This window comes from Chlamydotis macqueenii, chromosome 1, assembly GCF_036417535.1.
Source record: "Chlamydotis macqueenii isolate bChlMac1 chromosome 1, bChlMac1.mat, whole genome shotgun sequence".
In the NCBI taxonomy this organism is placed as follows: domain Eukaryota; kingdom Metazoa; phylum Chordata; class Aves; order Otidiformes; family Otididae; genus Chlamydotis; species Chlamydotis macqueenii.
The window spans coordinates 12,866,235-12,879,277 of NC_141556.1; the positions used below are offsets into that span (position 1 = coordinate 12,866,235).

Here is a 13,043-nt window from a genome sequence, read left to right on the forward strand (position 1 = left end):
ATATAATTAAATGTAAAAAATTACATTAAACTGTAATCTAGCACAAGCTAAACGCCAATGATTCTTTTCCTTTTTTTTTTCCTTTTTTCCTTTTTTTTTTTCCCCCTAGGAAGAGGGGAAAGAACTTCATATATTACAGTTATGGGAATTTACCAGCCCCTTGGAGTCAATATTGGCTTCTGCTGAAAGCTCATGGACTATGGCAGAAACTTTGGCTATGAAAGGAATGGTGTGAAGCACTCCTACTAGAGCATCACTAATAAGGATGTGTCAGAGTTAAAAACCTTTAAGTCTCTGCAAGTCAGAGCAAGATAAAGACAGTTGGTAGCACATATCTCTTAGAGATCGCCTAGTAGTATGGTGCATGATATAATCCATGATATCTCATGTAGCTTTTTTTCCTCAGTATCCTAAAATATTTTCAAGTTGTTCCTTTATGTGCTTATCAAGAGAATCACCTTACATCATAACAGTGATAGCAAATGGATGGAAAGCAAAAAGTTGAAATTTGCATTCTGTGTGTAGTGCCAGAGGGACTGAAGTGTGGTCTGTGGACAGATCTGCAGTTAATATGAGAGGAGTAAATGCTTATTGTCGGAAACATTGGGAAGCATTAGAAGTGCCTGTGCTGGATGATGGATGGATGAGTAGGGTTTCTGGCTTTAACGTCAGTCTTTAAGAATCCAGTCATAGGAGGGTGGGCTTAGATTTTTTTTTTCTGGAATAGGTGATATATTACATCTATACATTTAGAGTTTCTCAGAAAGACTGATTAAATATGAATACCTACTTTACCCTTAGTGCCTAGTTTTGCAAATGTTTCCTGTTAGCTAACATTTTATAATGATTGCAAAGGAAATATGTTGGGTGAAATTCTGATCTCATTAAACCCGATAGAAAATTTTTAATGACAACTCGCATTACAATTTCAGTATTTAATTGAGACTTACAGTCTTTGTTTCTTATAAGATTTACTTGCAACACACTGTTTGCAAGTAAACCTAACTTTTGCAAAAATATTTGAATGTTTCTGAGAACTTGGCAATAACAAGGACTCTCACGGAATCTGGAGCTACAGTTTCATTCTTTCAGTCTTTTAGAGTCTAAGATACAAAGCCCTGCACAGTATGGTAGCTTTAATCAGGGTAATCCCAGGGAACGAGGCCATTGGATAAGCTACAATTCATAAAGTCAGGTTTATCCATTGGCCCTTAGGTCAAAGATAATTTGAATTACACTGTAGTAATGTGAATAAAGAACTAATAATTGTTTTCACTTGGGTATGGTCCATTTGCTGTTGAGATATTAAAAACGGCTTCAGCGTAAATATTTAAAGATTGTGTTGTAAAAAAAAATATGATTGGGAATAAGCTGTAAAGGGACTTAAGAACCAGCAGAGGATCTATTTTCCAATACGAAAAATAATTATGTTTATTTAGGAATAAGCTCCTACTTTTAGATGTTTAGGAGCGTTATGGTATACAAACTATGTGTGATTGTTACCACTGAAAAGTTTAATTACATATCTTTCCACTGTGCCTGCCTTTGCGGATTGCTGGAGGAGCACTGGAAAGCAGAAGAATGCCTGACGATCTCCTCAGAGCTGTATTTTTCATCCCTGCTTTGTAATGTAAATGGATAGTTTGAAAACCACCGAGGATGCAGGCGCTCCATCCCCGAGCATCCTCTCCGCTTTTAGCAGGAAGATCACCTGACCGCCACCTACAGCTGCCCCTTTTACTGACAAATCTCGGCAGGCGCTGGCTGGGGCTGGGGTAGGTGGTGGCTGCCGGGGGCGGGGGGGCTGGCGGCCGCCGGGGGTGGGGACGGGAGCGGGGGCGCCGGGAGCGCGGCGGCTTCAGCCCCAGAGAGGAGGGAAAACAAAAGAGCTCGGCTGCAGTTTTGTGGTGCTGTGTCTGGCTTAAGCAGAAGATTCGAGACATTCGTGCCGCCAAAAAAAAAAAAAAAAAAAAAAAATCAAAGCACGGCTGAGGCTGCATCTGCCGGGAAGGTGCCTTCTGCCCCCAGAATGGGCTGGATCGGTACAGGTGGTTTGCAGAGCATGCGAAGACAGACGGGCTGAGAGCCATGGAAAGGTGGGATACCGCTCTGCCTAGCTTTCTTCTCCTTTTTTTTTTTTTTTCTTTCCCTCTCTCTTTTTCTCGATTTGTAAAGCAGTATAGCTGGGACCAGAGATGGGGTCAGTTAAACAGATTAGATAGGTTTTAATCCCAGAAAGCAAAATCAAAATTAGAGGCACTACCGTCTTCAGCCAGATGTTGAATCCAAACTTGGGCTGAGTCGGACTTGCTTTGCACGGGTCTTGTGTTGCTTTTGATGTTGTCTTTGTTTAGAACAGTTCCTGAGGAAACACCGTGCCTTACGACGAACTGCATGCTTCTTTCAGAAATTGTCAGATGGCTGTGTCGATGCTCTTAGGATTTTGCCAGGGAAACTGCAAATGAAGGCTTTGATTTTGATGTTTGTGGAAATAAAAAAGAGCTGTTGACTTTGAATTCCTTGCAATGCGGGCAGGCATGGTTAGAAGTTGAGCTGTGATTGTTGTTGTACATTGTCTGAATCGTAACAATGGGCAGTTCAAGTGGCGCAAGTTTGAATGGTGTTTCTTCAGCAATTCCAAATGCATTTCACTCTTATGATCTCTGGCTTTTCAGGCAAGGCAAGGAATGTGATTTTTGATTATTTTTTTTTGAGGAAAAAGCCAGTAGAATTTTTAAAAAGGCTCAAAGACAGAAGCAAATTAACATTTTTATTTGAATGGTTGTTGTTCCACTGGCATGCCTAAGCATCTAAAACATATCCCAGTGATTTCTCATTTCTCTTGCATTTCTTTTGTTCCTGAAAATTTTCCCCTGCCTTTTTAGAACAAAAGGAATTTGCTTTTTTTTTCTTTCTTTTTGATGGCAGCAAGACAGTTATACATAAATTAGCAATTTTGTACAGGTTAATGCTCTGCTTCATTCTGAAGTAAACTGCCTTAAGGTATTAGGAGGGAAGGGGGTGGGCAGACAGGGGGGAGGCTTGACCGATGTCCAGGAAATGTTGAATTCAGATGGATTTAAATCATATAGAGAAGCATGCATTTATCTGTAGCTGGATTTCAGCTCCATGTCATGCAAAATCTGCAGACCATAGCAGGGAGATTCTTAGCAACCAATAAATCAGATTCGTAATGGGCCTTTAAAATTTGTCTGTGAGGGGTGACTGCCTAGGTCCCCTTTGGCCAAATTAAGATGCAATCTGACAGTACAGTAGCATCTGTGTGCTGACATTTTCTTGTGAACCTAGTGAAAAATGGCTCCATATCTCTGCTTCAGTCCCCAAAAGACGGTTTCTGAATAGCCATGCATTTTTCCCCTGTATTGTTGTTTGTTCTAATCACCATTCTCTCTGATAATGTCTGACTGGCTTGTTTTGCTGTGCTTGCTTTGACTGTTTGACTAGCTGAGGGGCTGGAGTGGGCAGTGGTTGTTTTACCTGAAATCAGAACCTCATCCCAATACTACTACTGGCGAAAAAAAAAAAAATTGAAAACAAATGTCTGTTGCAAATGAATGGTTTAAATACTGCTAATAAAGCAGCTTCTGCTTGTATTGCTGGAATTAGGTAAGAAGGTTGAAAAACATGTGTCTTAGATAATGTGCTGTCCACGATACAGGTGAAAAAGAAATGCCAGCCAGTAGTGAGTGCCACTGATAGGTAAAACTGAAAACCTAAAGGAAAAATCACAAGAATAAATTCCTTAAAGGCCAGCAGTATACCTGTCGGTACGCGTGTTTGTTTATCCGAGGGAGAAGTTCACATTCAGATACTACAGGACCGAGTAGGGGAGGAGGAGGAGGGAGGAAGGCACTCCTTTAATTATACTACAAGTGTGCTTGTTTGAAAGAGCCTCGCATTGAATGGCCATTCACTCTGACACCACAGCTCTACTTCAGTGTTCCTCTGCAGAAGTTGCAGCTCAGGGGTGGGAGAAGCCTTTGTGTGTGGGGTGAGCGCGGGGGAGCGAGAAGGGGCCCGTCTTTCTCTGGAGTGACCTGCGCCAGGTGACTCGTGGGGTGGCAGGGAAATTCACTCCAGCAGAAACCGCTTCTGTAAGCGTTCCCTGAGATAAGGTGGCTCCATAGCACAAAAGTAGGGCAAGTAGGAGGCAGAAGGATGGCTGTGAGAAGTTGTGAGTAGTATGGATCCTCTCCAGAAAATGTGACTGGTGTTATTTTTGTGGTTGCCTAATAGTGCCAGTGGATGCTTTTGAAAAATCAGTGTATTGACTGAACCTCTGTACTTTCTCTCCAATTTAAGGTAATACTTTCTCTGTGTTACAAATATGATTTTCAGCAAGAAAAGAATAACTTTAAAAGCTTTCCTCATAGAAAACAAATGGTATAAATATACCATTTACTCATTGCAAGAGGCATTACATTTTAATTGGTGCTTAGAAAGCATGTTGTGTGTAGTTTTTATAAAAATCCCAAATGTTACTTGCCAGACTTCTTACAGTCGTTTTAGATTAATTTTCATAGACCTAAATGCTTAATGTTATGGTATAAAATTCCACTACTGCTGGAAAGGAGCGAAAATGGAACTTTAACACCGCATGCAGATCCCATTACTGCTTTTGTGCAGGTAGATAGTTTGACAGTAGTAAACAGTTTGCTTCACAGAAGGTGACACAATTGCACTCTGGAAATATGAAAAAGAAAACAAACATCTTGCAAACCATCAGACAAGCAGAAATGTCAATGAGAGAGATTCGAAATAAATTGAGTTAAAATGATTTGAGTGACAGAAATATTCCAGATGCCTAATTCACATTGACCAGTTATAAAACAAGGGAATGCAGCTGCAATTTGAGAAACTAAACCAAACCAGGCTGATTTCCAGATGTGTGTGTACATAATCGGAATGCATGGGAGTCCAATACTGAACAGGAACAAATTAGATTTCAGAACTTAACTGGACACATTTAGAGAAACTGGATTGAAGATTCACAGGCAGAAAAGTTTCTAGAAGAAATGAAATGAAGAAACTTAACCCAAATGAAACACACACTTCCAACTGATAGCATTGTCTATCGATTATGTCATTGTTAAGTACAACGTTGTTTAAAGTGGGCTTTAAAAGTGAAAATCTGATTTAAGAAATTAAGCAAGACTTTTGACATTTATTCTCACTACAAAATGAAAACTGCCCAGGGACTTTGCTTGCAAATACACATTTTCCTACGACACATCACTGACACACTGGACCTCTGTAAAGCGGGAGGGGAAGACAAAGATAGAAATAAAATGGGGGCGTTTTGAAAATTTCTCACCATCGCTTTCTACAAGCTACATAAGTACATTCTATCATTAAACATAAAGGACAGGATTGTTTTCTTGTTGTGATGTAAATAAAATATAAGAAGAATGAAGCAGATTAATGTATACTAACATTAAAGAAGAATCAGACCCGGAGTGTTGAAGTCTGAGAAAATTATATTTACATTGAAGCCGTCCAAGTCGCGATTGTCAGTGTTCCAGCTGACAGACTCAGCAAACAGCCCACCTATTTCCCATTTCAGCAGCAAATGCCTGTACAGAAACCATGATGCTGTCACTGCAAAATAAGCTTAAGAACATTAAAGGCCATATAGTATTCCTGGTGGCTGTAATTCAGTCCGTTTAAGTCAAGTCTGTTGTAAATGATATCACTGTAACAGACCTGATTGTAGCCCATAGAGTCAAGAACAGTGTGGTCAGCATAATTTTATCTCTTTTTTTTAAAAAATAAGAACATTCCAGCTTTTCCTCTGTCATTCTTTCCACATTTATATAGCACATTGCAGACCCATGTGTCTTTGTTTCTAGAACCAGATAAAAATTTCAGAGACAGAGCTATCTCTTGTCACTGTTATAACAGTCTTCTCGTGACTATATTACACTGTAGCATAAAAAGGAAGTTCATTCTTCTGGTGGCCTTTGGTGTTTATATACAAAGCATACCCAAGTATTAGCGACAGTCCATTGTTTTGTAGAAAATGAAACGTCGATGGTAGGGTTAGCTGAAAATTACTGGCTAAGTTTTCTCTTTCTCTGAATATGGAAGGTTAGGTTGACTTTTTCAGCTGAAGAAAGAAAACCACTCTCATCTAGAAAGATGCAAGATATTTCTAACCTGAGCTTACCGTCTTTTCCCTGTCACGTTTCTAAGTTTTTGGATTTTTCCTCTCATACTTTTTTCCTGACTCTCCACAAACTTCTTTATTTATGTAAATCCTCTTTGAATTTACCTTGCCAACCATTTGTGAATTTCCCCTCCTGCCCCAGCTCCATGTTCTGGGACAGAGAGATGTACTTTCTGCCACCTGGCCTTTCTTTGGTCCAGGCAAAATCCGAACTCGGTGCTAGGGAAGTACGTTGTACAGAGGTGCATATCTAGATGCATATGGAATGAGATACTCTCACTTTCATCACTCTCCCTACTACACAAAGGAAATTATTTTTCATCCCAACATTAGTCAAATCTACCTCAAAGAACTTAGCCAATATTCCTATGGTTAAACTGCTGAAGGAAGCAGTGAGAGCTGGTGTCATCGTCAGGACACTTTGATCATCTGAATCTGTATCCTGAACACCTATATCATCATATAAACAGTCCTACAGGTGTAGGGCTCAGGTCTGCCTCTGAGGAAGTGGGTGCCAAGTTTCACTCTAGAGATGAGATAAGAGAACATGTAATAGAGAAAAGAAAGCTGATCTTGCAGAGGGGCTCAGGTTAAATACACGTTAGCGCCTTCCTGGCAAAGAAAACAAGCAAATAGGATTGACAGTGGGTGATCACTGAACCTCTAAACCCCCTAACTGTTATGCCTTATAAAAATGTGAACCAAAAAAAAAGTGCCTGGGAAAAATTCTTTAATCTGGAGGTATTAGGAGTTAAGTCTTTACAGCCATGACAATCCCCATTGACAGAAATGCTCATAACCCAGAGGTGAAGGAATACAAATGGGCATAGATGTGGGAAGCATGCAATAGAGAGCACATCACAATAAAAGCTCTCTTTCTCAGTTATCCGTTCCTTTCCTGTCAAATAAATAAATTGCAGTGATGTACAGTGTGAAAAATTACTGCAGCTAGAGTGCTTTTCTGATGACAGAGATGACATAAGTTATAAAAGCCTGTCCTAGATAATAGAAAGTAAAGATTGCTGGAAGTTAGTAAAGATTTAGGAACTCTTGGGATTTGGATTGATTCAAGCATACCAATTGGATATGGATTGCTTCACTCCCAGGTTGGTCATCTGCTGAGAAACCCGCACCGATGGGGGCACAGAGCCATGGCACTCCAGGACTGCACGTGCTCTCTGTCTGACTCTGCTCCCAAGTTCCTGGCATAAATCTTCAAGAATGCTCATGAAGTTGGTCAAAGTTGTTGGAGCAATTGTACCCATCTCTGTGAACTGTGATGGCAGAAGGCATGATGAGTCCACAAGGTGACAGTGATTGTAGTGAAACGTTGGTGAGCAGAGCCTCTTTAGGGACTGGACCTTCAGGGCAGAGTTCCCTTTTGTCCAAGGATTTTTCACTTTCAGAGTCAGCTTCTTGACAGAAAGTCTGAAGGGTAACTTGGCATCACCCTGTAATGCTACGTAGTCAGACACAATCCAGCATTTTGTGTTTTAACAATGCTGTAAACTAGTACATAACCTAAAAAGGAGTGAGGAACAGTGCTTTTCTCACTGATTAAGGTTCCCCATTACACAGTTGGGATCATGTACATCTAAAAGCAAAGCTTAAATATGACACCAGCTTTCTGGAGTGCTCTGCAAATCTAGAGCATCTGAGGAGGTTTGCAGAAGGCGGAATAAAGGAGCTTGGTAAGTTCATAATTGTTCACTGTCTGTGACTGGGGCAACTGGAAGTGCGTGTGCCTCTGTGTCCAGAGCTCTGCAGCTCCTGAATGGCAGAAGACACTCTTGTCTTGGTGTTTCTTGTTCATTAGAAAGAGGTTCTGGGAAACAGAAGTGAGGAGTTTGTGGAAGTGTGAGCATCTTTGTAGCATTTGCTTTTACAGTCCTGCACCCTAGAAATCTTTATGGGATGGGTGGTAGGTGTCCCTTGTATAGCAGTAAAAGGACTGTGCTACACAGAAGCAAGGGATAACTCCAGACTTTCCTAGCTTTTCTCATTCTGGATTTTAAAATCTGGAATAACTGAGGAGACAGTCTATTCCCATCACCTCCCCTTCTGTCATCACAGCCATCAAATACCAATGTCAAACCAGCTGCAGTGATGTAATCATCCTAAACCAGCTGCCTGTACACCTATTGGAAAGTCCTTCTGAAAAAGGAGTGTGCCGATAGGGAGCTCTTTATTGTGTTTTGTTTTTTTTTTTCCTTCTGCAGATTCAGCAGGTGCTATATATTATCCTTTACAACCTTCAGCCATTGGGAGCTAGGACATTGTAATTATGTTGCCCGTCCATGGAAGTTACTGCCTATTACTTTGAGAAATATGTGCTCTACTCAGCATTCAAAACTAAACTGAATAAGCACGTTTGCTGTCGCTTTTGAACCAACAAAGTAATGATAGCATTAATTTACAGTAGTAAATGCTGTCTGCCCCTTAAACGGTGGAGCCTGTATAATAGTACCACGTTGCTGGTGTGTAAAGAAGTCAGATTCTCCGAGGTGATTGTTCACTTCCACAAATAATATTTTACATTCATGTAGTTCCTTTTACTGAAAAGTCAAAGAGATTTACACTCATTCAGAAGTGTAAAAATAAACTGGGAGGCTGAAACATAGAAAGTATATGACCATTTTTATACAGAGGTAATTTTAAGTTGTCTCTGTAGAGATAGTCAGGATCTCACAGCCCTTCCTAACAAGTTGCCTTACTCGCTCATTACTCTTGAATTTGTATGCAGATTGATCTTTAAGTGCCTGGACCCAGTTCCCACAATGATTCAGTAGCACAGGAGAAAACAAAAGTTGGGTTTTCTAGCTCCTCCAGCTCCTACTTTTGTGGCCTCATCCACATAAGCATTGCCTTCTGTGAAGTTTCACCACTTTCTGACTAGAAAAATTTAGCCTAGCTTTATCTCGCTCTGTTCTCTTGCAGAGTTATTCAGAGCAAGTGAGATATGGTGGGTACCTCGCACATTATTCTGTTAGGATAAAGAATGTATGCTGTCTTATTGTGTTTAGAAGAATGTTCCAAAGAAAACTCTCTATGGCATAGTTGTGATAACAAGCAGGAAATAAATAAATAAAAGGTGAGACAGCACAAGAAAATTTAACTGCTTTGGTGTAATCTGCTAGTTCAGTGTTACAGTACTTGAAACTAGTGTGCTTCCTTTGCCAAGACTCAGCAATAGCCACAATGGTCCACAACATCAAATGCTGTGTTGCCTATAGCTGCCCTAAAAGCAAAAAGAAAGTTTTTGTTGCTATGTACCTCCAGGAGGTAATGTGCAGACCATTTCTGGTGGGGGCACAGTGCACAGTGACACGCTCTTGAACATCTTCTCCTCCTGTTCATTTCCTCTTTCCACTTTAATTTAAATAGGAAAGTCCTACGTATCTCCACACTCTCTCATGGCTCTTAAGTAACCAGGTTCTCAGTTTGTCACTGCTCTCATCTAGTGAGTGAGGCTGTGAGTATTTCTAGAAATGTTAGTGCACCACACACACCAGCTCAGGCTTGGTTGCTCGTGAAGGTGGAAGACACCATCTTACTCTCCTACCAGACGTTATTTTTTGTTGTACTGTGTGTTTGATTATCACTTCTGTGTATAAAACTTAGTATATTTGAATTCTCCACTGTGATAAGAATATATGATCAGACAGCCCAGACTCCACCTGAACATGAAATACAGGAATTATTGTCAAACTATCGTAAATGTTTGAAAAGAAATTTGCTTCCCCAGCTGGAGTAACAGCAAGGTAAAATACATCCTGCTTTTCATGCTGGTCAGTAGTGGATACTCTGGGAAAAGTAGATGCACCTGGGCAGTATAGGGTAATATTTTGTTTTTATACCTTCCAGTTTCCAGTATAAGTTGCCAAGATACTATGATGTTTTCCAAGTGATATGACATTCTTCTTTTAAAGCATGAATTGATGTTTATGTGGCCACACAATGCAGAAGAAATGCAATTTCCAGTGTTGGTCCTATGGATATGTGCTTACTGGTGTGTATGTAACCAGACCTCTGCACCTCAGTACAGGGTGACCCAGTTGTGGAGGAAAATTGGTTTGTTATCCCTTCACCTGAGCTTACTGCTGCCTTGGTGATGAGCCTCATATCTTCAAGCACATCAGACCTGAAATACTTTAGAAGTCAAAAGCTTTATGTTTTGGCTACCTCAGCATATAAATCTGACGATGTGTTTCATTTGTGATAAACACATTTTTGTGCATATGAGTCATGCCCAGCAAATGCAAAGTACTGTAATAAAAAAAAAAAGAAAAAAATCTGAAGAAACCCTTTTTTTTTTTGTGAAGCTGTTATCACAAAAGTATCTTAAAATGTTTGACTCTTTGACATAGAATGTGCCTCCTCTGTTGGGATCATAGTAGTGCTTTTACCAGTCATCTTTTCTGTTACAAGAGCATTTATCCCTCATTTTTACAGGAATGCCTTGCAAATACCAGATCATCTTACCAGTGTGCATATGATTTTGGTTTGCCTATTTGCTTATCCTTGTTAGGGTTCTCCCACCCTTCCCCAAAGGTGTGAGGGGAGACTGGACCAAAATAGATAGATGCAAATGAACAAATGCTATTTTTGTCTTTGGGTGTAGTACAGTTGTCTCTAAGAGACAGCTTCTGTTTTTCCTGAGAATTGCTGACCCTCTCTGCAAATGGCTATCCTTGAGTCTTGTGTTGAACTCTTCACACTGAAAGAGAGAACTGGCCATTGTCTACAAAGGGTTGTGACCAGCTATCGCTGCACCAGAGAGGTCAATGGCAGAGAGCACATTTAACAAGCTGTGAGTGAGCAGCACAGAGGAAGAAGGAGCACGGAGAGGAGCTGAGAGCAGAGAGCTTGTAGTAAAGCTCCAAGAAGGAAAGGAAATCCAAGAATTTATAAAGAAACTGGGAGGCCAACAAGAAAACAAAAGTAAGAGAACTGAGAAAGACAAATTAAAATGAGTGAAAGCAGAAATAGGAATCCTCCTATGTGTCCTCAAGCTGTCATGATAGAGAATATAAGCCCTACAGCTTTTCCTTCACTTCTCCATGGAAATAAGACAATTATCATGAAACTATTCTATTTTATTCTTCAGAGAAATTATTTAAAAGCAGTTCCCCATTGTGAGAAGACTTGACATCAAGAACAGTTAGTGTCTCACATAAGCCCTTCTTTATGGTTACTCTTTAACTCAAATGACAGAAGGCTAACACCCAGATGCTACCTTAACAGAAATGGGCAGTTTTGCCTTATGGGAGTGAGAGGTAGAGAGAAGCATGTCTTCAAAAGGAGAAGAAAAATAATTGTGAGCTGGATTGTGTCCTTTGGTCTGCACATGGAGACTTAAGCCAGTGTTAAAGTTTCCTTCCCCAAGTGGAAGATGTTCTCAGGGCAGTGGGACCCTTCCCTTCCACCCCAGGCACTACTGCTCCTTGCTCATGGTGCTCATGCCATTCCCCTCTTGCTTTCAAACACCCATGTCCCACGTCCATGACTTCTCCAGAAGAGACCCTGGGGCTGGCATGTTGCACCAGGCTCCTCTCCATCAGAGCTGTTTGGGGAGAGGTCAATGCTATGGTGCTTGCTGTGGCAAAAGATCTTCAGGTTTTCAGCATTGTGGTGAACCATGGGCTGCCAAGGGAGAAAAGTGTGGGCCTGTGAAGATGGGAAGACCCAGTCTTCATGGCCTGCACCTGGCATCCGTACTCATGAGGAAAAGCAGAGAGGAAACTGTGAGAGAAATGGACCATTATCCCTGTTGCTTTGTGGCATATTATTATATGAGCATAAGAGATAACAGTGTGCTCTTTGATAGAAAGTCACCTCCTAGCACTTTGTCATTCAGGTTCTTTGAAACTGAGCCTGAATGAAACTTGCCTGAATAAAGCTCTAAAACATGTGCTTTGTCTTAAAGTCCCTGAAGAAGAAGTGTCTTCATTCCTGAAACACACTGAAGCTTTATTACGAGCTAGATTCTGATCTCAGACACAGTGGTGTAAATCTCCTGTTACTCACTCAAAATCGGTGGTATTATCCTAGCAGTGAAAGAGAGCAGGTTCACCTCTTCCTCCCAAGCAGAGGGATGAATTCATTCCACTTTGTTGGCACTGTAAACTTCTCCTGACATAGTGCTGGCACTTACTTTCATCCGGATGATTAGAATTAAGCATCGCCTTCCTTTTGCAATTATACTAAATTAAGTTAAATCATTACGTTTTCAACCTTCTGTTACACTGTAGAAAACTTACTTTAGATAAAACTCACCCGTTTATTTTACTTTAGAATTCTGTGCTCATAAATGGCTCCCAGAACATGAAAATGCATATTATAAACACGCAGAGCTAGTTGTCTCTGTGTTGGTGCTACCATTTTTTCTCAGTTTTCACAGTTAGAGATGCAATAACTTTCAGGATGATGCAAGGTTTTTTTATTGGTTTGGGATAATGACTGGGTTTGGAATAATGAGTGGTGTTGCTGGGTTTATCAGAGGAGAGCTGTACATGGTGGTTAATGAAGAGTCAGTGTTGGAGTTTATATTAAAGTGAATGTTTAGGATAGCAACACGTAAGAGCTTAGGGCAAAAAGGGTGAGAAGGAGCCTGTATGTCAGAAAGCTGGTGATGCAGCTCTCACAAACTGTTTCAGCCAGCATGTTGCAGAGGTGCTGACCTGACCACGTCTCATAGGTGCAGGCAGCATCGCAAGAGGCTAAGAGTGAATATGCATGAGAGAGGTGAATAATTTTATTTGCTTAGACACTATCCTTCTGCATCCCAGGTGGCGGTGTCAAACTGAGAGGATATTCCAGGAAATAATCACAAGAGTTTTTTTCTAGGACCATTAGT

General features: G+C 40.7%; 1 protein-coding gene across 11 annotated transcripts in view; it reads left to right on the plus strand.

Moving 5' to 3' along the window:
* MAGI2 (membrane associated guanylate kinase, WW and PDZ domain containing 2) overlaps positions 1-13,043 on the plus strand; it is a 757,279-nt gene that overhangs the window by 351,607 nt on the left and 392,629 nt on the right. The window contains exon 1 of one of the 11 annotated variants that reach the window (XM_086745829.1): positions 1,870-2,096. The exons of the other annotated variants lie outside the window; for them this stretch is intronic. The gene's annotated coding sequence lies outside the window, so the exon portion shown is untranslated. Of the gene's footprint in view, positions 1-1,869; positions 2,097-13,043 lie in introns of those variants that run through there. 11 annotated transcript variants of the gene reach the window in all.